The sequence below is a fragment of the Bos grunniens genome, chromosome 9 (assembly GCF_055505025.1).
Source record: "Bos grunniens cultivar Pamir isolate PY7600 chromosome 9, Bosgru_T2T1.0, whole genome shotgun sequence".
Lineage (NCBI taxonomy): Eukaryota > Metazoa > Chordata > Mammalia > Artiodactyla > Bovidae > Bos > Bos grunniens.
Window position 1 is genome coordinate 91,986,055 of NC_141173.1, and position 24,328 is coordinate 92,010,382.

The window sequence follows — 24,328 nt, forward strand, 5'->3', positions numbered from 1 at the left end:
AAACACAAGCTGGAATCAAGATTGCCAGGAGAAATATCAATAACCTCAGATATGCAGATGACACCACCCTTATGGCAGAGAGTGAAGAGGAACTAGAAAGCCTCTTGATAAAGTGAAAGAGGAGAGTGAAAATGTTGGCTTAAAGCTCAACATTCAGAAAACGAAGATCATGACATCTGGTCCCATCACTTCATGGGAAATAGATGGGTAAACAGTGGAAACAGTATCAGACTTTATTTTTTGGGGCTCCAAGATCACTGCAGATGGGGATTGCAGCCATGAAATTAAGAGATGCTTACTCCTTGGAAGAAAAGTTATGACCAACCTAGATAGCATATTCAAAAGCAGAGATATTACTTTGCCAACAAAGGTCCGTCTAGTCAAGGCTATGATTTTTCCTGTGGTCATGTATGGATGTGAGAGTTGGACTGTGAATAAAGCTGAGTGCCAAAGAATTGATGTTTTTGAACTGTGGTGTTGGAGGAGACTCTTGAGAGTCCCTTGGACTGCAAGGAGATCCAACCAGTCCATTCTGAAGGAGATCAGTCTTGAGTGTTCTTTGGAAGGAATGATGCTAAAGCTGAAATTCCAGTACTTTGGCCACCTCATGCGAAGAGTTGACTCATTGGAAAGGACTCTGATGCTGGGAGGGATTGGGGGCAGGAGAAGAAGGGGACGACAGAGGATGAGATGGCTGGATGGCATCACTGACTCAATGGACATGAGTCTGGGTGAACTCTGGGAGTCGGTGATGGACAGGGAGGCCTGGCGTGCTGCGATTCATGGGGTCGCAAAGAGTCGGACACAACTGAGCGACTGAACTGAACTGAACTGATGCGCTAAGTACTACACTCATAGCACATACACTTATCACATACCGAGTTACTCTTCCCAACTTGCCCCTCTCACATGCACCCACTGACAAATATTACAACCAGCAAACAAAGAATTTCTCATAAGAATCCTACTGTTGAAAAGAAGAAAGGCACAGAGTTCCTTTGAAAACTGCCACTTAAGTGTAAATAGTTCTCTAGAAGCTTCAGCAATTCTTAGGGGGAGAGGGAGAAAAATAAAAGAGAGTGAAATGAAGAACGAAATGAGAACAGGATGAGAAGGGGCCAAAATCTATGATGCACATGCTTATATTCCTGTCTGAAATATTTTAATGAGGACTTCAAATGTTTATTTTCACCACTTAATTCATCGTTTTTACCAAACCTATTCAGAAGTCAGCATTCCTTCCCAAAGCAGTTTTTATATACAACAAAGAATAAAGTATACTTCATATTAACTTCAAACCTCCTCAAAAAGACATTAGTGAAAGAACTGTAAATATACCAGCCCCTACCGCAATACAATGGGAACAGTAATATGCACTTATAATTTCCATAAAGCAGTAATACTTCTGAAGGTTCTAATTTGTTAATTTTACAGGATAAGAATATTTTTCAACTTAAGATCAGTTACAATATTTGTAACTTAGGAACATGGGGCAGTCCATTAAAAATGAGTTACACAGTCTTCATAGTTCCCATTTCTAAAGTGTAAACAAGTACAATTATTTTTTTAAAAAAAACAAGGAACTCCTTTACAAGTATGACAAGTCATCTTAGATGAGGAAAGTTCTGCAATGGGACATATGGGGAAGAAGGTTAATGTATGCTAAAACATTACTGTCTCTTCCAAGTAATATGATTTCCCCAAAAAAGAAAACTTAACCTTTATTAAACATTATGTATCTAGTGCTAGCTCCTTTATGGAGAAGCCTGGTGGGCTGCTGTCCATGGGGTCGCACAGAGTCGGACACGACTGAAGCGACTTAGCAGCAGCAGCTAGCTCCTTTCCATTCCCCCAAAATGTCTCTCAGATAGAGCTCTTCCCTGAGCTCTCTGTGTTAAACTACCCAGGACTCCAAATACCTCACAAATTTGTATTTATTTTGTGTGATTAACATTAATGTCTGCTCTACAGAAACCAGTATGGAGGTCCCTCAGAAAACCAGAAATAGAACTACCATATGAGCCAGCAATTCCACTCTGGGTATTTATCCAAAATAAATGAAAACACTAACTTGAAAAATACCTGCAGCCCTATGTTCACTGCAGTATTATTTACAATAGCCAAGACATGGAAACAACCTTCATGTCTACTGATGGGTGAATGGATAAAGAAAACGTGGTATACAGTTGTCCATCAGTGTCCAAGGGGAACTGGTTCCAGCACCAGCCAGGGGAGGATACCAAAATCCCCACATGCTCAAGTCTCCTAGTTAACTCTCTGTATATTTTGGGGGGCTCAAAAATCACTGCAGATGGTGACTGCAGCCATGAAATTAAAAGACGCTTACTCCTTGGAAGGAAAGTTATGACCAACCTAGACAGCATATTCAAAAGCAGAGACAGTACTTTGTCAACAAAGGTCCGTCTAGTCAAAGCTATGGTTTTTCCAGTAGTCATGTGTGGATGTGAGAGTTGGACTGTGAAAAAAGCTGAGTGCCGAAGAATTGATGCTTTTGAACTGTGGTACTGGAGAAGATTCTTGAGAGTCCCTTGGACTGCAAGGAGATCCGACCAGTCCATCCTAAAGGAGATCAGTCCTGGGTGTTCATTGGAAGGACTGATGTTGAAGCTGAAACTCCAATACTTTGGCCACCTGATGAGACGAGCTGACTTATTGGAAAAGACTCTGAGGCTGGGAAAGGTTGAAGGCAAGAGGAGAAGGGGATGACAGAGGATGAGATGGTTGGATGGCATTACCGACTCAATAGACATGAGTTTGAGTAAACTCTGGGTGTTGGTGATGGACAGGGAGGCCTGGCGTGCTGCGGTTCATGGGGTCGCAAAGAGTCGGACACGACTGAGCGACTGAACAGACATGACTGAGCGAATGAACTGAACTGAACTGATACACCTCTCAGGTTCAACCAACCTTGGATCATGTAGTACTCCATGTACTTATGGAAAAAAATCTGCACATAAGCAGACTTGTGCAGTTAAACCCATGTTGTTTAAGGGTCAACTGTGTGCGTGTGTGTGTGTACACTCACACAATGGAATATTACTTGGCCATAAAAAAGAAAATTCTGCCGTTTATGACAGCATGGATGGGCTTAAAGGGCATTTTGCCAAGTGAAATAAGTTAGAGAAAGAAAAATATTACATGTTCTCACTTACATGTGGAATAGTAAAAGAAACTCTTAAAAAAAAAAAAAAAGCCCACAGATACAGAGAACGTATTGGTGGTTGCCAGAGGTGAGGGAAGGCAGGGGAAGGGGGCAGCAAAGGCAGTGCCAGTGGGAAGACGGGGTATGGGTGAAGGTGACCAAAGGTACAAACCTCCATTTGTAACAAATTGGGATGTACTCATTTGATAGAATAGAGAGCAGCAAATGGAATGAACTATTACCGATACATAAAACAGCAAAAATTAATGCACACATCACATACTGTGATGAATAAAAGGATCCAGATTCCTAAGGGAGCATGTCATTCGATGCCATTGACAAGAAGTTCTGGAACAGACAAAAGTAATCTACAGGGAAAGAAATCAGAGCCATGGTTGTCTCTGGGGAGAGGAGAGGATGAGGGATTGATTGTCATGGGGCACAAGGGAAATACTTCATATCTTGGTAACAGTGTGGGTTACGTGAAAACATGCATCTGTTAAAACTCACAGAACTCTAACTAACCCTTCTGAGCTGTACATTTCACTACGTGGGGACGATACTTCGATCAAATAACCTAAAGCTCAGGAGATAATTAGACAATATTATTTTGATGAAATGAAAATTAAACCTGAAAACAAATAAAGTAATAAAATGGGGAAAATTCAGGGACTTCCCTGGTGGTCCAGTGGTTAAGACTTTCCTTTTCAAGGCAGCGGGTTCAGGTTCAATTCCTGGTCAGGGAGCTAGTAATATCCCACAAGCCTCAGAGCCAAGTAACCAAAACATAAAACAGAAACAAGATAGTAACAAATTCAATAAAGACTTCAAAATGCTCCACATACAAAAAATGTGGCTTCCCTGGTGGTTCAGTGGTAAAGAATCCACCTGTCAACGCAAGAGACACGGGTTCAATCCCTGATCCGTAAAGATCCCACATGCCACAGAGCCACTGAGCTCATGTGCCACAACGACTGAGCCTGTGCTCCAGAGTGGGAACCACAGCTACTGAAGCCCGTGTGCTCGACAACCTGTGCTCCACCACGACGAGAGGTCACTGCAGTGAGAAGCCTGAACACCACAACGAGAGAAGTAGCCCCTGCTCACTGCAACAAGAGGAGGTCGGAGCAGCAACGAAGACCCAGCACAGCCAAAAACAAAAATACATAAAATTATATTTTTTCATCTTAAAAAAATAAATAAACAAAATTTAGCAAATTCATTTCACTCTTCCTCTCAAGAAGTGTAAACTCAAGATTATGGGTGCAATGGAAGCTGCAATTTTGTTTTCATTTCTACTTTTCCATACAACATGCTTCTGAAATCAGTAATTACCTTCCCCTGCCCCATTCTGGCCCATGAACTTCATCATCCAGAACCTACAGAAATATGGAGTTCTGTTTCAACAGATCTACTAGCTGTGTTAGTAGAACTCTCTGTCTCCAATTGAGTGCCTTCCAGGAAGACTGTCAGGGATAAGGCTGAATGTATGACTTTTGCCTTATACAGTGACTTTAGAAACTAACAGTGGATAAGCTAAAAGTCCATAGTAATTTTTCCTATGTGAGTTGGTAAGTAATATACTCTAGATTCAAGTACATAACTGAATTCCAATCGTATGATTCTTAGCACTCTGGTTATAATTAAATGTACTGCCTGTCATTGAAGTATTTTAAAATTCTCCCTAATCCTTTCTCTTTCCTCCCCCTCCCAAAAAAACATGAACTATTTATACAACTTTCTGTCTCTTCATTTGGTTTTACTTATCTGGACTCCTAAGCCTTGCATGGTAAATTTCAGACCTATAATTTGTGGCTTCCTTCTTCCAAGATTTCTCCAGAGTCATTCTCATGTGACTGGTTTTCTAGTTAAATATTTACACATATACATGGGGTACACAGGCAGTTCACATTTGACATGATTTAACAGCATCTACATCTGTTTCTCATCATAACATGACTGGAAAATGTGCCTGCTAAACATTTTTAAAATATATTTGTGCAAAACATTGTTTCTAATCTCATCTTGAGACATTTCTGCATAAAGAAAATAGAAATAAGATGGCCTGTCTCTGATTCCTTAATTCCGTTCCTCTGGCTTCAGGGTCCTCTCTTGCTATCAATCATTACTTCCCAAGCTTAATCAAAGTATGCATCATGTCTTTTTTTAATCTGTGAATGAGAAGCACAAAATTAAGTTGAGATATGAAGGCAAAAATATCTTGTTAAAAAGCCCCCCAAACAACAACTGGCTTCAGTGGTAACCCCAAGATTAGCAAGGCTTCATCTGAATAAAGCCTCTGATGATTCAAACCTGTCTGAAGCCTGTTTCATGTTCCCAGTGCACAACTTCAAGCATGAGTTTTCCAAATTAAAAAAAAAAAAAGGCGAGAGAAAATTCTTGGCTTTCAAGAGGTAATCATTCCTAGGTCCCCCAAATTTCAAACCACAACACAAACATGTCTTCTAATTCTTCCCTGCTTTATTTTTTAAAGTCAAACATATTTTAAGTTCATACACTTTTCCAGAAATATAAGGCACAGTTAAATCATGAGAGCATACTCTTTAGAACACTAAGTTAGAATAAATTGATCCTATCTGATTATCATTCTATTGTTTTGGGTTTTAACCCAGAAATATTTCTCCCTTTTATTCATGTGTTATCATAAGCAATAACAAAGCAAGATAAAAAGAATGAAAACAAAAACTCTAGAATGCACTATAAAGCCTGGAAGCAAACCTCAGTTCATATGTAGTCAAGAAGCAAAAATAAAAAGAATAACTGTTTTCAGAGATTTGGGACTTATATTTCCAAATTGTGTCTGACTAAAGATCTTGATTTTTCTTTCTTTTATTTTTCGTGATTATCTTTTGGCCATTTAATAGCTCATTTCACTCTGGAAAGAAAGTGATTGAATGAAAAAAGGGAGATTTAAAAAAAAGATAGAGATGAGACTAAAATGAATATAATTGACCTCAACAGCCCCGAGGAAAAGCTTTATTTTCAAGAAGCCTGGAACATCCAGCTAATAAAGCTTTTGGTGCATCTGAGAATTTAAATAATCCTTAATATTCTTAATTCCTGTCACACTGATTTAAAAGTGTAACAGTAGACATACTATTTTTAGACATTCTGTTAAGAAATAATATGAAAAGTTGCTCAAATCCAGAAATCACAGTATATACTCAGAGCACCTCTTAGAATATATTTCCTCAAACAAACAAATATACATATTTACATATTCAGTTCAGTTCAGTTCAGTCGCTCGGTCACGTCCGACTCTTTGGGACCCCATGAATCGCAGCACGCCAGGCCTCCCTGTCCATCACCAACTCCCAGAGTTCACTCAGACTCACGTCTATCGAATCAGTGATGCCATCCAGCCATCTTATCCTCTGTCGTCCCCTTCTCCTCCTGACCCCAATCCCTCCCAGCATCAGAGTCTTTTCCAATGAGTCAACTCTTCGCATGAGGGCCAAAGTACTGGAGTTTCAGCTTTAGCATTATTCCTTCCAAAGAAATCCCAGGCCTGATCTCCTTCAGAATGGACTGGTTGGATCTCCTTGCAGTCCAAGGGACTCTCAAGAGTCTTCTCCATCACCACAGTTCAAAAGCATCAATTCTTCGGCGCTCAGCCTTCTTCACAGTCCAACTCTCACATCCATACATGACCACAGGAAAAACCATAGCCTTGACTAGACGGACCTTTGTTGGCAAAGTAATATCCCTGCTTTTCAATATGCTATCTAGGTTGGTCATAACTTTCCTTCCAAGGAGTAAGTGTCTTTTAATTTCATGGCTGCAGTCACCATCTGTAGTGATTTTGGAGCCCAAAAAAATAAAGTCTGACACTGTTTCCACTGTTTCCCCATCTATTTCCCATGAAGTGATGGGACCCGATGCCATGATCTTCATTTTCTGAATGTTGAGCTTTAAGCCAACTTTTTCACTCTCCACTTTCACCTTCATAAAGAGGCTTTCTAGTTCCTCTTCACTTTCTGCCATAAGGGTGGTGTCATCTGCATATCTGAGGTTATTGATATTTCTCCTGGCAATCTTGATTCCAGCTTGTGTTTCTTCCAGTCCAGCGTTTCTCATGATGTACTCTACATAGAAGTTCAATAAGCAGGGTGACAATATACAGCCTTGACGTACTCCTTTTCCTATTTGGAACCAGTCTGTTGTGCCATGTCCAGTTCTAACTGTTGTTTCCTGACCTGCATACAGATTTCTCAAGAGGCAGGTCCGGTGGTCTGGTATTGCCATTTCTTTCAGAATTTTTCACAGTTTATTGTGATCCACACAGTCAAAGGCTTTGGCATATTATATGTTAATAAAATAATACACGTGAAATACATATATGTACATGTTGGCTTTGGTTTGGCATTTCTACACTTTAAATATTTATGCTAGCTTTAGAAGAAGGTAAAGAATTACAATATGTGAATAAATAAAACCTACAGATGATCCAGTATTCTTGCTTGGAAAATCCTATGGATAGAGGAACCTGGCAGGCTACAGTCTATGGGGTCGCAAGAGTCGGTCATGACTGAGCAACTAAGCACACAGATGATCCAACATTTTTATCCATGAACTTTCATTACATACTAGATAAATATTTCAATAAAAAAGATACTACATACATTTAATTTTTTTTAACTTTTGAAGAATTAAAACATGATGAGGATCAAAACGACCCAAAAAGCCTTTTAAAACTTTCCAGGAAGTAGAGAAGGGAATATTTCCCAACTCTTTTAAAGAAGGCAGCAGAACTCAGATATGAAAAACTAACAGAGACATTATAAGAAAAGAAAATTGTAGACCAGTACCCCTCATGAACACAGATGTAAAAATTCTTAATAAAATACTGGCAAGTTGAATTCAGTTACATATAGAAAGTATATTATATTATGACTGTGGGAAGTTTATCCCAGGCTTAACAATTGAAAAGCAATCAATATATATCACCATATAAACAGAATAATAGGAGAAAATCTCATGATCATCTCAATAGATACAGAAAGTGTGTGCACCAAAAACTCAAGCTCACATTATGAAAACATCAGGAACAAGGTGAGGATAGAAACATTCTCACCACTTCTATTCACCATTGTACTCAAGAAGCTACCCAGTGCAATGGGGCAAGAAAAAATTTTAAACAAATTCTACAGAATGGAAGGGAAAAAGAAAAACTCTTCATTTGCAGATGGCATGAACATTTTGAAAGGAAATCCTATGGAAATTAAAACAAACAGAAAAGCTCTTAGAACTAACTGAATTATCAAAAGGTGGGATAGAAGGTAAATATAAAGTATAAATTTTGTATCTATGTTCTAACAATAAAAACTGGAAATGGAAATAGATTATAAACTAATGACATTTATAATAGCATCAAAAAATATAAAATGGGGGAGGACATTTGTTCAAGATGGCAGAGTAGAAGGACGTGCACTCAAAATAGGGATAAATCTAACAAAAGATGTGAAAGACTTAACAATAAAATGCAAAAAATATGGCGAGGAGAATTAAAGATCTAAAGAAATGGAAAGATATGCCTTATTCAAGAGTCAGAAGACTCAATATTGTTAAGATGTTAATTCTCTTTGAATTGATTTATCAATTCAAATCACACCCAATCAAAATTCCAGCAGAATTTTTTTAACTGATAAACTGACTCTATTATTTTTATTAAATGCAAAGGAGCTAAAAAAGACAAAACAACTTTATAACAATACAACGAGTTACTCACCTAGTGTGGATTCATTGTAAAGCTAAAGTAATCAAGACAGTATAGTATGACATGAAGCATGGCAAATAGATCAATGGAAAAAAGCAGCAAGTCCAAAAATAAATCTACAAATATACGGTCAATTGATTTTTGATAAAACTGCATAAGCAGCTCAACAGAGAAAGCATAATCTTTTCAACAAATGGTGATGGAACAATTGAATATCTAGGTGCAAAAAAGAAAAAAAAACATATTTGATTCATATCTTTCTCTGTATACAAAACTGACTCAAAGTGAATCATACACCTGAAGGTAAAACCTGAAAGTATAAAATTTGTAGAGGAAAAGATAGGAGCTTTTATTAAAATAACTTCTATTTCTCGAAAGACATTTTTAAGGGAATAAAATGAAAACTATATGTGATGAAATGTTCATATTCAGAATATTTAAAGACATCTCAAAACTCAATAAAACAACCCAATTTTAAAAATGGGCAAAAGATGTGAACAGAAACTTCACAAAAGAAGACAGAGGTCAACTAAGCATTTGCAAAGATGTTCAGTGCTATTACTCATTAGGGAAACGAAAATTAAAAACACAGTGTTTCCCCTACATACCTAATAGAATGGCTAAAGTTAAAAATATTGGTCTCACTAGGCCTCAATGTAGAAATGGAGCAAACAGAATGCTCTTACATTACTGGTGGGAATATAAAAAATGGTCCAATCACTTCGGAAAACCAGTAGTTTCTTTAAAAGTTAAACATGCACCAACTACACCCCAGCCATTCTACTCCTGGATACTTATCCAAGAGAAATGAAAGTATATGTATGTTCAAAGATATGTACACAAATGTATATAGCGGCTTTATTTGAAATAGCCAAACACTGGAAACAACCTAAATATATATCAATAAGTAAATGGATAAACAAAATTGTGGTATACCCACTCAATGAAATATTGAAAGTGAAATGTGGAAGTGTTGGTTGCCCAGTTGTGTCTGACTCTGCAGCTTCATGGACTGTAGCCCACCAGGCTCCTCTGTTCATGGGATTCTCCAGGCAGGAATACTGGAGTGGATAGCCATTCCCTTCTCCAGAGGATCTTCCTGACCCAGGGTTTGAACCCTGGTCTCCTGACCTGCAGGCAGATTCTTTACCATCTGCACTACCAGGGAAGGCCGCAACAGAATATTGAACCATTATAAAAATAAATAAAATTGAATATTAATACATGGTAATAAGAGCAATGTCTCAAAATAATTATGATGAGTGAAAAATAAGTCAGAAAAAAAGATAAAATTCTAGAAAATGTAAAATAATCTATAATATAAAGCAGATCAGTGGTTACCTGAGGATGTGGAAAATAAGGAAGGGCTGGTGAGAGGGATTACATTTTCTTGATTGTGATGACAGTTTCATTGGTGTAGATATATGTTAAAACTTACCAAACTGCACACTTTAAATTGTGCCATTTATTAAACATCAATCACTCCTCAATAAAGGGCTTCCCAGGTAGAACAGTGGTAAGAATCTGCCTGCCAATGCAGGAGACACAAGAGATGCAGGTTCAACCCCTGCATCAGGAAGATCCCCTGGAGAAGGACATGGCAACCCACCCCAGTGTGCTTGCCTGAAGAATCCCATGGACAGAGGAGCCTGGTGGGCTACAGTCCAGGGGGCCTCCAAGAGTCGGACACGACTGAGCGACTGAGCACAACACAGCACACGTACCTCAACAAAGCTGGTTTTTTTTTCTTTCCTAACATCCGAGTATGAAATTAGTGTCCATAAATTTAAGAAACGGAAAGAAGGCCAGTGTAGCTAGGAACAGAATGAGTGAGAGGGAATTAAAAGGCAAAATCAGAGGTAAGCGGGGCCAGACCACATGTGTCTTTATAGGCTCAGTCAGTTGTGTGAAATACATTCAAATGGAGGATTATAAACAGAGCAGTAACATGATCTCATTTATGTGAAATGCTCCTTGAGCCTTTTCCAGGATACAGTATAGTTGGAATCATATAGCATGTAATCTCAGATTGGCTTCTTTCACTTACTAAAATTCACTTCAGAAGCCTCAATGTCTTTTGATGACTTGATAGCTCATTTCTTTTCAGCATCAAATAATATTCCATTATCTGGATGAACCATAGTTTATGCATCCATTCCCCTGTTAAAGACATCTTAGTTGATTCTAAGTTTTGGCAATTGTGAATAAAGTTGCTATAAACATGTATTGAGGTTTTTATATGGATATAAGTTTTCAACTCCTTCAGGTAAAATCCAAGGAGTGCAACTGAAGGATAATATGATACGAATATTTCAGTTTAGTAAGAGACTGACAAACTGACTTCCAAAACTGGCTGTCCATATTTTGCATTCTCATCGGCAATGTATGAGAATTCCTGTTGCTCCAGATCCTCACAGGTATTTGGTGTTGGCAGTGCTTTGGGATTTTGACCATTCAGATGGATGTGTAGACGTATCTCCCTGTCTTAATTTGCATTTCCCTAACAAGATAAGATGTTGAGTATCTTCATACACATTTGTCATCTGTATCTTTGGTAAGGTATATGTTCAGATATTTTGCTAATTTTTTAATCATATTGTTTGTTTTCTACTTGTTGAATTTTAAGAGTTCCTTGTATATTTGGGGTTGTAGTACTTTATCAGATATGCCTTTTGTAAATATTTTCCCCAAGTCAGTGGCTTGTGTTATTCTCTGACAATGATTATATTTTAATGTAACTCATTTGATACTGATTATGCCTTCCGTCCACTAAATCTAGCTCTGCTCTGCTCTGCTAAGTCGCTTCAGTCGTGTCCGATTCTGTGCGACCCCATAGACGGCAGCCCACCAGGCTTCCCCGTCCCTGGGATTCTCCAGGCAAGAACACTGAGTGGGTTGCCATTTCCTTCTCCAAGGCATGAAAGTGAAAAGTGAAAGTGAAGTCACTCAGTCGTGTCCGACTCTAGCAACCCCATGGACTGCAGCCTACCAGGCTCCTCCATGGGATTTTCCAGGCAAAAGTACTGGAGTGGGTTGCCATTGCCTTCTAGGTGTATATAGAAAAATGAATAACATAAAAATCAAAATATTACCAGAAACACAAAATAACAAAATATGCTAAGATGTACTGTTTTCTAAGAAATAGCTTCTATTCATATATATACTGAAGAAAGATCAGAAATCCAGTGAGACTCTTGGAAAATCAGTGCAATTTGTTAGTAAGTCAGACTTTTCAGGTAATTGTAGGCATCCCCAGAATCATGGAGCACAAAATAACAGAAAGATAGAAAGCATGGAAATGGAATTATACAATACTGTTTGATATTTTGTTCCCTGCAATCACCCTATTTGGCATTTAAAAATTACGAAAAATTTTCCTAATGTCTTCCTAATGAAGATGATTGTTTTGTTTTATTTTCATGGGGAAAATGCAGGAAATCAGTTTAAATAAACATCTTTGTTAATTCTTATTTATGTAGCTGAAAATGTTAAAGAAAAGAAATAAACATTTCCAGTCTTAGATATGGTCAATAATGTCAAAATCTTGCTTATCAGGTCATCTTCCTCATATACTTTTATATGTTGGGCATTTTCCATAATAACAATGTTAATTTTTTTTAATAAATGTTTGGAACTTCCCTGGTGACTTAGATGGTAAAGAATCTACCTACAATGCAGGAGAGCTGGGTTTGATCCCTGGGTCATGAAGATCCCTGTGGAAAAGAATGGCTACCCAGTCCAGTATTCTTGCCTGGAGAACTCCATGGACAGGGGAGCCTGGAGGGCTAAAGTCCATGGGGTCACAAAGTCCATATGCTAAAATTTAGCAATATGACTTAGTCAACTGAGTAGCTGTGTGGAAAACATCTTAAAAAGCTGTTTCACCAATGTAACTTTCAGGTAAATAAAAATTTTGAATGCATAAAATAAAATAACAAAACTATTAAAAGTAGGTATAGGAGAATTTATTTCCTTCTGGAGATGAGAAAGTTTTTCTAAACAATACACAAAACCCAGATTCCAAAAAGATTAGTGAATGTGATGACATAAAAGTTTTTTTCTGCACAGAAAAAAATAACATGCAAAGTCAAAAGACAAATGATCAACTGGGAAAAATATTTCAACACATGTGACAATGAGCTCATTCTTTTAATGTAAAAAGACCTCTTACAAATCAGTTATAAAAGACCATTAAACCAATAGAAAAATTAAAAAAGAACTTAGAGGCGGTTCATAGAAAACAAGCACGAAAGCTTTGCAACAAATAAAAAGACAACCTCAATCATAAAGAAATGAAAAGCAAAATGGAAATGTTATATGAATGCTCAGTTATTGGAAAGCAATTCTTAAAGTATACGTCATTAAGAGTATTTAAGTGAAAAAAGTTTAAGATGTAGCATGATCTATGTAGTACACCTCTATCCGTGCTAAATAACTAAATACATATCTATATGCATTGGAGAAGGCAATGGCACCCCACTCCAGAACTCTTGCCTGGAAAATCCCATGGACAGAGGAGCCTGGTAGGCTGCAGTCCATGGGGTCGCGAAGAGTCGGACACGACTGAGCGACTTCACTTTCACTTTCCACTTTCATGCATTGGAGAAGGAAATGGCAACCCACTCCAGTGTTCTTGCCTGGAGAATCCCAGGGATGGCGGAGCCTGGTGGGCTGCCGTCTATGGGGTCGCAGAGTCGGACATGACTGAAGCGACTTAGTAGTAGTATATGCATATCTATATATACACATATATGCATTATGCTTAAATACTTTTCATATGTATTGAAATACATCTGTATGTTCTATATGCATAGAATATTCTAGAACAATGTATAAACTGGTGACGGTGGTTGCTTTTATAGTGGAAGCCTGGAAATCCAGTGTGAGTAGTAAATATAACTTTCCATCCTGTGTGCTTTATATAAAGTCTAAATTTTTAAATGGATGTCTGTATTACCTTTTCAGTGAAAAATAACTAGTTGATTTAAAAAAGCTAAATTAATACATTCAACAGATATTTCTTTGTGTCAGTCACTGTTCAAATGCTAAGAATATAGGTGATGGAAAACCAACATAAATCTCTGTCCCCAGCTCTAACATGGTCCCGAGGGGAGAACCATAAAAGTCTCTAATGAATTCTGTTCAGTCGTTATTTTTTGACAGCAACTTCACAAATGTTTTCTTTGGATATGTGCCCTTCTCAATGTAAGGGAATATACTGAGTCTTACATACAATAGTATCTATAGACACGCATTCCGTGGAACTGACACAATTGTCATCATCATAATTTGGATAGGCTTTGTCAAGTTAGAAGAAACAAGAAGAGATACATGATTCATACCTCCATATGTATTTATACCATTTTAGAACTTCATTGTGGAGAAGGAAATGGCAACCCACTCCAGTATTCTTGCCTGGAGAATCCCAGGGACAGAGGAGCCTGGTGGGCTGCCGTCTATGGGGTCGCACAGAGTCGGGCACAACTGAAGCAACTTAGCAGCTGCAGCAAAACTTCATTGCCCTTGGAGCAAAACATTTCTAACCTCTGTTTTACAATTTATCTATTGAGAGTGTAGAAGCCTCTCACTCCCTTATTGCTTATTATTCATTGTTTTAGAATTCAAACCTAAACTATGTCACGAAGATTCAGGACTAAAAGCATCCCAAAGACTTTTACTATCATTCATACACACAAAATTTTCACCAGTGGCCTAAGTTTTCATTTCCATTGTATCTCTATGTCTTTTTCTCTAGATATAGAACAACTATGCCAACAAAATGTAAAATTACAGCTGTTAAGAATTTGCTTCACTTATTAAAAATGTATATTTTAGTTAAAGGATGGAGTAGCTAAAGACCAATATTCTAAAATATAGTGGATGAGCACAAGGTTTGCTCAGTGTTTGGTTATAAAGGGATTTCTTGGCCAATAAACTGGAAAAAGCTGCATATTAAGTTTCCCCACAATTAAAAATTTTCCCCACGTTGGAGAGTAACAGCACCTGTTAGCAAATTAGTCCTCTAAAAAAATTCTTCAAGGAGAATTGTGCTTAACTCTGAGCCTCTGTTTCTTTCTTTCTTCTCTATGTTAATAAATAGATTTCCTGCCATCAGAGGAAATTATCATCTGTTCTCAAAGCAGGACACGTTTCCATTTTTAATCGTTGCTTTCCTCTCAGCAAACTCTAGGGTACTTCCTGGCCCTAGGAAGTCATGTTGTCATATTTCCTATTAGCTCACAGCTACTTCCAGCTTCTATTGGTAAGAATTACAGCATAACATACCTCTGTCACAAGGAGCTCACTCTTGGTCCCCTGGTAAGAAGAAAGTGAAGACTGAACATGTGTGTGCTTAAAACAACTGAAATTCAATACTACCTACCAGATTATTTCCTCTTAAGAATAATCCTCTCTGAGAGAGCACAGGAATAACCAATAACAACAAATGCAATCTCTATTTTTTTTAAGCATGGAACAAAAGAGATCCAGTTCAAACCACTTCCTCAAAATAAAATAGGATGGGAAACAACCTTCCTGTTAACAGAATACCAATGGGACTTTTAAAATTACAGCCTCTCTTTCAGCTAACACTTTGCCCAAGAAAGTTTTATTGGATTAAATGTTAAAACAAATCCAAGAATTTTCTCTTACAAGTAAGTTCAGACATGGATCCAAGCCTTCCAAAGTTCTGTTAGCTCTTGACTTTTATTGTTACGCCTTGCTTTCAAAGCTTCCTGGACTGAAACAGTCTACCAGCTAAAGGTGAACCTTAATGAAAGAATTCTTTGTTTCCATTTTTTTTTTAAAGGCGATGTTGTCACCAACAAAATCCCGCTACAATTTCCTTAATTCACATGCAGAACAAACACGGGCTTCCCAGATGGTGCTAGTGACAAAGAACCCGCCTGCCAGTGCAGGAGACATAAGAGAAGTTGGTTTGATCCTTGGGTCGGAAAGATCCCCTGGAGGAGAAAAATGGCAAGCCACTCCACCTGGAGAAACCCATGGAAGGCTGCAGTCCATAGGGTGGCAAAGAGTCGGGCATGACTGAAGCGACTTAGCAAGCACGCAGGACGTACGTGACTGAAAAATCAGGGACCATGACGTTTTCATACTTCAGGAGACAGACACTTGACCTAACATTTGATAACTTTTTATGAGGCAAATTCACCTTCTGGTGAAAGCCTGTGAGTGACAAATATTTATCTGAGAATCTAAGCTTATCAAGAAGCTAAAACTGGTCATTTTGTTTAAGGGTGTGCTTAAGAACTTTTTGATTAAAAAAAAAAAAAACCTTGAAAACTTTGAAGAGATTTCTCTCCCTTGGCAAACAGAACTGGAGACTCAAGTATTTTGTCTCCAGTTCTGCTTGAATTGCCACGTCTTCTCTGCCAGCTGGGCACCCTCCCCCAGCCCCATCTGTGCAGCTTGCTAAATCACTGAGGAAACCACTAGGCACAAAGTCAGCACAAATAACCCTCCGAGCCCAAGAGAAGCTGTCACTTAATAAGAGAGCCCGAGGAGAGAAAGGGAGATTGGGTAGGGGCTTTGTTAAAAAAAAAAAAAAAAAGCACATTACAAGGTAAAGAAAAATTATCAGTAAAGATCTGTGTAATCAGGAGGTTTCCCCCAAAACCTTACAACATCTCAATGTTCAGCTGATCTTGAAGCAGGTCTGGTGGGGGGTGCCCTGGAGAGGATCATGATTGGAAAGACTTGAAAGAAATTTCTTCTAATGAAAAAGCCAGCATTAGCTGCTGCCCTGTGGAAATACAGGCTTGTCTCTCATCCAAAGTGCCCAAACCCAGATCGACTTCCTTTTCTGACGGCCTTTGGAGTGTTACTGAAACTCAAGTCATGGGTTGGCTCCTCAAATGAGCCAGTTTGCTTAGATGTCTTATCAGTCACAGACTCAACCTTAGTGCCTTGTACAGGCACAGCCTTGAGAGAGATGAGGATTAGGAGAGAGGAAGGATGAAATGAGGGAAATCTACCATCTTCACACACACAGGACAATACCGCATTGTACTGAAAAACATTTTAAATCAGAAAAAACGCTGAACGAATCTTCAAGAATAAATGCTGCAGTCTTTGTTGCCGGGCAGTTGACATTTAGAGGGTCTAGACTAAGTGTTTATCAGCTTGAAGTTGTGGGACAGATGAGCCAAACGGTTTGGCAACCAAAACTAGCTCCCAGTCGGAACCGGCTAATTCACACAATGGCACTGTAACTCATAACGACTGAAAGACTTTTCCTTTCCAAGAATGTGTTCATGTTAACCCAGATTTAACAGTGGAGAGTCTGGGAGTCAGGAAACCTAAGCAGTGAACTGAGCGTTACCTCTAACGAGCTGCTCACACTTGAGAAATCACAAAAGCTCTTTGGACCTCCATTCCCTATCCATAAAGTGATCAATGGAGACCAAATGGAGTCCACGGTCCCTCTGAGCCAAAATAGGTTTGGTGTCTGATCCTATGCAGTAGGCACTGACATCAGGCCTCCAACACAGGTGGGGAGAGGGCTTCCGAAACATTCAATATAAGCTAAGGATACTTGCTCAATGGGATGACCCAGGCTAGGACACAGTGAGGAGCAGAAGATAATTAGGCTTGAAATCAAACTTTACCTAAATGATAAATCAGTAGAGACAACTCACTGATAAAGCAATAGGATGCTCCAGAGGCAGAAACATCCTATAAGAAGCAGTAGACTAGATTAGAGCCTCAGTTCAGTTCAGTTCAGTTCAGTCGTTCAGTCGTGTCCAACTCTTCGCAACCTTGGACAAGTCACTTCACCATTCTGAGCCTCAGTTTCCTCCATGGGTCCATTACTATCTTCCCTGCACACAGCACAAAGTCGATCTAAATCACCCTTGGGTGATTGTAGACATCATAGCTCAGAGGTTCCACATGAAGAGGCATTTAGGATTTAGAAGGAGGTCTCCTTCCCAAAAAATAAAACAAAAACAAACAAAAGGGTGGAAGAACATCTTTTGAGTAAACAGCTTCCAACTTTCCCACTTATAAAATATGGACACTGAAATGTCAATCGGTGAAACTTCAGTGACTCAGACAGTAAAGAATCTGCCTGCAATTCAGGAGACTCATGTTTGAGCCCTGGGTCGAGAAGATCCCCTGGAGACGGGAATGTGTCTACCCACTCCAGTATTCTTGCCTGGAGAATTCCATGGACAGAGGAGTCTGACATGGCTATATAGTCCATGGGGTCACAAAGAAGTCAGACAGAACTGAGTGACTCTCTCACTTTCACTTCACTTTACTTTCTCTAGGCTCTCCAAGAGAACAGGGAGCAGACTGTTCACTGGAAATGACAGCATGATAAAAAAGATTGCTAAACCCAAGTCTTTGTCATATTTACTCAAAGCCCCAGACCACGCAAGGCATTCAAGGAAGCAAAAAAGTCAGAGAATCTCTGCTTTATACCAGGAAGCAGGACACATTCTGAGAGGCAAGGCGATCGGTAGGGTTCAGCAGAGGGATTAGTCCAATATGGCCAGCTAATCTTGAAAAAGAGGCCCAGAAACCTGGGAGTAAGGGTAAAGAAAAAAAAAAAAAATAGGGCACAGCCAAGATTTCCTGAGGGCTACTGATTGGGTGAACAGGTAGAGGAAAAGAAGACAGTGTTTCTTGCATGAATAACTAAGAAGAGAAGTCTAGGAAGAGAAGTATTAGACAACAAAGCTACCTTGTCCTAGAAAATATCAATACAAGTGTGATTCGACAAAGCAAAATTAACCCCTAAATGAGGGGGGAAGAGAGCTTAATGATTTTTAAAAATTATACCCAACCAAGTTTATTTGTTTTGATCAGCTCTCCATGAACTCTCAAAAGAATATAAGGAGAACAACCAGAGAATATTGAGCATTCAATTCTAAACACATGTAATGTAATAGAAATATAATTTTAATATGTCAGAGTATAGTTGTATCTTTTTTTTTTCCAAATACACACACATATAAAGAAAAAGGACAAAGTATTGAAATTTTTGCACCAAAATGTTAACTATGTTTAGTTCAATATGGTAGGAAAATGGGAAATATTTATCTTTTCCTTGTTTATTTGCATTTTGACAATCAAGATGCATTATATGTATGCTAAAAAAATAAGTATTTTTAAAAACAAGCAGTAAATAGCATGATAGTTGATAATATAAATTTAGCATGAGGTTGAATGCAAAGTATTTGCCTAAAGAAATCTTTTATACTATCCTTTTATCTAATTTGGTATTTACAAATCTTTTTTTCTCAAGAACTTCTTCTGGTCTTATAATAAATAGAAACCATGAAAGGAGACTATTCAAACACACCTCAAAATCCTGCCTGCCTAACTTTTAATGTCTATTTTGTTCCCCTTTCCAATTTGAATGAGGCTTTGTCCCAAGCCTCCTCAGCTATGATCTGGAAATGTCTTTAGAAATAAGATATTCCTCAGCACTTGGGCAAATCGGTGACAAGCACTCCTGACATTATATTCTTCACCCAAACAAGCATCCTCTGGCCTAAATGGAGTTCGATGACATATACTCCAGCCTGGGGATGAGAGGAGAGGGCAAGAAGCACAAATCAGCCTTATCTAAAAATAAGAAATCTCGTGGCATCCTTTTCCCTCTTCCCTCAAGGCAGCCATATGTTAAATTCTGGTGCCAGAATCAAAGGTTGGGCTTTGTTGGGGTTGGGCTCCCGCCTACACTACTTTCTGCGTGACCTTGAGCCAAGTTCTTAAACTCTCTGAACCTGTTTCTTCATCAGGTGAAGGGGAGGTAGCACTTTCCAGAGTGATTCGATTGAGAAAATTAGACAAGGATTATACTGCCTTTAACACCTTCCCTGGGAGGCAGCAAGTACACGTTAACTCTTAGTGATAACAGTAGTGCCAATCACACAGCTGGGAACGTGGGAACCAATGCAGCCTGCCTGAGAAACAGCAGTTGGAAACAAGGAGCCCTCACGAACCCTATTTTCTGGCTTCACTCCAAAGCTCACCTCAGTGGCGCTCACTGCCCAGGAAGTTCTAAACACTGTAGAGGAGACCTCACTGGCCAGGGGCTTCCATCCATTGGCAAAAGGCCCAGGTCCATGGTAAGAAACATGAGGCTGTGGGGAACAGACGGCAATGCTCAGTATCTGAACTCCATCCGGGACTGAGAGGAGACTCTTGCTAACCCACACCCAACATAGATCACAGAGGAGTAAGTGTTTAATGCAAAGTGGAAACGACCCCACGTCTAGGACTCTGCTGCTCCCAGGAACACCAAACTGAAAAGCAAGTCCCTTCCGAAGGAATAGCCGAGCCTTGCTTGCTCTGCTCACTTACTCCGCTAAGTGGTCTGGGATCTCTCTCCTCTTGATGGCTTCTCGGGACAGGATAGCTGGGGATCTGATGTTCTTGTCAAGGCAACTGATCTGTACTTCACTCTGGAATGCTGGTGAGCGTCCACAAAATAAATTGTGCCTACTGCGTACCTCCAGCCCTGCCCGACAATTCCCTCTAAGTCCCTGTTGCCTACGCAAAAAAGGTTCCAGTTGGTTAATCAAGTTGAAAATTCAAGTCCAGGGAGCTCAGTGGCTTGTGTTCCAGGGTGAAATGCAGCTTGAGCTGGAAAATCCTGGCCAAGTTTCACCAAGAGAGTTCAAGTTCAGAGCCTTCTCTTTGACAGAATGGCTGTAGTTGACTCTAACCAGGGAAAGATAATGTTAATTCACATGATGATAAGGGAACTTACAAGATGATCATGTCTGTTCTCTTGCAGTAAAACCCCTGGAAAACATGAGATATCCAAAAGGCTCTTGGTGAATGTTAAATATTCAAACATGGCCTTTTCATCATATTATATGATTAATATTTACATTCACAAGTGAGAACAATTCTTTGCCTATTTTATCAGGATCATAAGAGAGGCTTGGATTCATGGTTCAACAAGGAATCAGCAAATAAGGCCTTTGGCGTAATTTGCCTTAGGCTTTTAACAGGTAGAAAGAACAAAGTTGTTATAACTGACCTGTACTTCAAGTGAACGAATTAAATGTTCCTGGCACAACCATTAGTTTGCTAAACTTGCAGAAGTTTCAAGAAGTTGATGAGGTAACATGTAGTCATCAGACCAGAAAAACTAGTGCAAACATCCCCCATATGGCTTTATCCTCTGAGTTATCCGAACAGAATAATCACAAACAAGTAGCTTCGTAACCATAAAAAGCATGGTTTTCATGTTCCCAGTCATTTTCTCAGTTTTTTTTAAAAGAATGAAAGGTCTCCTCTTTCAAACATGACTTAGTATAGCCAAGTGTCTTCTGGGTGAGAAGTGACACCTTACACCGAATTATATTCTGTGGGAGTGGATAATGTTAAATTGAGACTCCTGGGAAGAATTTTGAGCTGTCTCCATTTCTTTCCTTTTTTCTGAGAGGTCTTGTATTTTCCTATTTTAGATATGTTTGGTATCGATATAAAAATTTTCTATAAATGGTTAAATGTTCTATTCCTAGGTAATATTAGAGATTAGTACACCAAACTCCTAAGGAAGTTTTTCCCTTCGTGAAAGTCAGGGGAAAAAAAGAAATTCTAATTTGTTCAATGTGAAAGAATCTAACCAGCCACAAATTTCCATTGAGCATTTTGAAAGAAATTACCTAAAATTAATAACAAGTCTAAAGAAAATTGATTGTTAATAAATTAAGAGGAGGAACAAAAAGGTATTTTTAGTTTTGAATAGATTAAATGAACTAGCCAACCTACAGTAATGTTTTCCTGCTATAAGAATGTTGTCCTGCTAGGGATAATTATGGTAATCGGGATTAGGGTAATTTAAACTGGACTGACTGAAAAGAGGAAGTAAGAGATTCTTAAGTTGCAGAAAAACCCAAGAATATACTTAAAACCCTGGCTGTTTATGCTGCCATTAAAACAGCTATGCGATACCAAACTAATTTTATGTGTGAAAGTGAAGTCGCTCAGTCGTGCCCGACTCTTTGCAACCCCATGGATAGCCTGCACCAAGCTCCTCCGTCTATGGGATTTTCAAGGCAAGAAGTACTGGAGTGGGTTGCCATTTCCTTCTCTAGGGAATCTTCCCAACCCAGGGATCAAACCCAGGTCTCTCACATTGTAGACAGACGCTTTACCGTCTGAGCCACCAGGGAAGTCCTTATGTATCAAAGGGATCAACAATCATAGATGAAAGAACTAAAAGGACCCAACGTCGATGACTTGGGAAGTCTCTCTTCGCTATATGTTTAGATTGAAGTCTTGAGTTTTTATGTTTGGACCAAAACACCATCACATCGCATCATTTTCCAGTTCAGAATATTTGAACTTTTCTTTCACTGTACAGCTTGAGGAAATAAACATCCTCTCAAACGGACACTCATGTTCCATATCTAGTAGATGACCACAACAGTATAATAATCTGGAATCCCCAACTAGACTCAACTCATGAAAGGAGGCTCTTTTACAGATTTCACAATAGCCTAATTTCCATTCTGTTAATGTGTCCCATTGTTCAGTGTCTGTATTCATTCCCATTCAGTGATGAAGTGGATCTACTGTTTGAGGCCCAGTGCCACCGGTTAAAGTCAGAGAAATGAGTCATGCTGGATTTGGTCCCTCGAAGCACTTGCCAGCAATTAGATGAGTTTATGACTCTTACTCTTTACTCCCTTTAGTTTCCTAGAGCTATAGTTACAAAAGACCACAAGCTGAGTGGCTTAAAACAACAGAAACTTACTCTCTCATAACCCTGGAGACCAGATGTCTGAAATCAAGGTGTCATCAGGGCCACACTCACCATAAAACCCACAGGGGAAAATTCCTCCTCACCTTCCCCAAGGCATCTGGAGGGCTGGCCATTCCTTGGTGACCACTGGCTTGCAGCTACATCACTCGGATCTCTGTCTGCCTCATCACATGGCTTTCTCCCAAGCTACCTCCGGCTTCACAAGGCTTTCTTCTTACAAGGACATCAGTCTGCTTGGATCTGGGCTCCTTTCATTATGACTTTAACTTAATTACATCCACAACTCCTCCATTTCCAAATATGACCACACTCTGAGGTACTGAAGGTTAGAACTTTAGCGGGTTTTTTCCCTTGGGGGAGGAGGCACAGTTTAACTCATAACACCCACTACTATCTTTCATCCAATCCTCTTTTGCCTGTAAAGCTCTTATATATCAACTGAGTCTCTACATGGTAAGATAATAAAATCTGAGCCAAGACAGAAGGCCCCATTGGTTTATAATGTTTTCATTTGCTTCAAAGCATTTCCACTTAATTGCATTTGGTCCACACAACAAAACTGGATAGGTATTTTTATCTCAGGTTTTATGGATGAGAAAACTAAAGTGCAGAGAAGTTAAAGGCCTTGCTTGGTAGCACACAACCTTTGTACTGCCACAGGCAGAATACTCAGGCCTCCTAACCTCTTCATCTGTGCTGTTCCCACTAATAAACAAGGCCTAACATGTAGTATCATCACTATGGGTGCACTGACACTCAACAAAGAAACTGGATTTTTCAAATTAAATAGGACATTGTTACAAAAGAGCAACAGGAGGGACGCTTGTGATGGTCAAGGGTTATGTCTCTTGACGAAAGTCACAGACTATCCAAGGATGGTTCTGAAAGTCATGAAGCCCACTGGATCTCCAGACTCCTTTGGTTCCATTTGGTTGAGAAGTACTCCCTACGTAATCCTTTCAGTTCAGTTCAGTCACTCAGTCGTGTTTGACTCTTTGCAAACCCATGAATCATAGCATGCCAGGCCTCCCTGTCTGTCACCAACTCCTGGAGTTTACCCAAACTCATGTCCACTGAGTCAGTGATGCCATCCAGCCATCTCATCCTCTGTCGTCCCCTTCTCCTCCTGCCCCCAGTCCCTCTTTTTCAATGAGTCAACTCTTCGCATGAGGTGGCCAAAGTATTGGAGTTTCAGCTTCAGCATCAGTCCTCCCAATGAACACCCAAGACTGATCTCCTTTAGGATGGACTGGTTGGATCTCCTTGCAGTCCGAGGGACTCTCAAGAGCCTTCTCCAACACCACAGTTCAAAAGCATCAATTCTTCAGTGCTCAGCTTTCTTCACAGTCCAACTCTCACATCCATACATGACCACTGGAAAAATCATAGCCTTGACTAGACGGACCTTTGTGGCAAAGTAACCCTTTAGGTCAGCCTAATGGCAACCCACTGCAGTATTCTTGTCATGGACAAAGGAGGCTGGTGGGCTGCCATCCATGGGGTCGCAAGAGTCAGACATGACTCGGCAACCAAACACAACCACCAAGAAGTAGCTACATTGACAACCACATACATGCAGTCAGGTCAGGACACAGGGAGTGCCCTCACCAAAAAGAAAAATTCTTTTCCATTAACTCTTCAACCAAGAAATAGAAAGGAATGTCAGTTAAGGAGA

The 24,328-nt window shown here is 39.4% G+C and overlaps 1 protein-coding gene across 21 annotated transcripts in view; it reads right to left on the reverse strand.

Annotated features, from left to right (window-relative positions):
• IPCEF1 (interaction protein for cytohesin exchange factors 1) overlaps positions 1–24,328 on the reverse strand; it is a 164,461-nt gene that overhangs the window by 133,714 nt on the left and 6,419 nt on the right. For 8 of the 21 annotated variants that reach the window (XM_086318435.1, XM_086318427.1, XM_086318421.1 and 5 more), the window contains exons 2-3: positions 20,235–20,594; positions 19,904–20,014 (exon numbers count right to left, since the gene is read on the reverse strand). The exons of 7 other annotated variants lie outside the window; for them this stretch is intronic. The gene's annotated coding sequence lies outside the window, so the exon portion shown is untranslated. Of the gene's footprint in view, positions 1–15,185; positions 15,254–19,903; positions 20,015–20,234; positions 20,595–24,328 lie in introns of those variants that run through there. 6 more of the 21 variants (XM_086318433.1, XM_086318422.1, XM_086318428.1 and 3 more) reach the window with 3 other exon arrangements.